The sequence below is a fragment of the Cynara cardunculus genome (assembly GCF_001531365.2).
Source record: "Cynara cardunculus var. scolymus isolate 2C chromosome LG 17, CcrdV1, whole genome shotgun sequence".
Classification (NCBI taxonomy): Eukaryota; Viridiplantae; Streptophyta; class Magnoliopsida; order Asterales; family Asteraceae; genus Cynara; species Cynara cardunculus.
In genome coordinates, this window is record NC_037544.1 from 6,506,727 (window position 1) to 6,507,459 (window position 733).

Genomic DNA, 733 nt, shown 5'->3' on the forward strand with positions numbered 1-733 from the left:
CTAAGAAGGTGTGTGAGTTGGATTGGGAATATATGTTTGTGGATATGGATTTATATAGAAGATTGAGTCATGGAGAAGAGGGACCCATTGATGATGAGTTGGTGGGAATGAGAAAGAAATTGGCATTTTTAGTTCAACTTCTCATCTGTACCTTAGAAATTGTCCTATCTTGTCAAACTTGAGAGGGAGTGGGGTTGGAAAAATGCTCATCTTTTTATTTGTTTGAGTGTCTCAAATTTCTGATTATAATTAAGTCACTTAATTAATTACTATGTTTTTCAGGTCGGAACATATATATATATATAGGGTATATTTCTTTTACAACCTTGTGTATTTGTACAACCCTTGCAACCCAATTAATTGAGATATTTATAGAAATGATGAGAGTTCATTTATTATGATTTGAATATTTATGGAATATAAATAGAGTTCATTAATTATGATTAATACTTTATATTAGTAAACAATCAAAACTTCTATGAAATCACATATTCATCAAATGAAATGAACGGTTGAGATTGGGTTGTATTGGTTGCACAAATGTCAAGGGTTGTATAATAACCAACCTCTCTCTCTCTCTCTATATATATATATATATATATAAATGAGCGATCAAATAAAAATCACCCTCATTTGTAAAAACCGTACAAACCACCCTCATACGTCGATTTCATTGTTTAATCTTATGAAATTTTTTCATGAAATTGTTTCATATAATACTTTTTTTGATGAA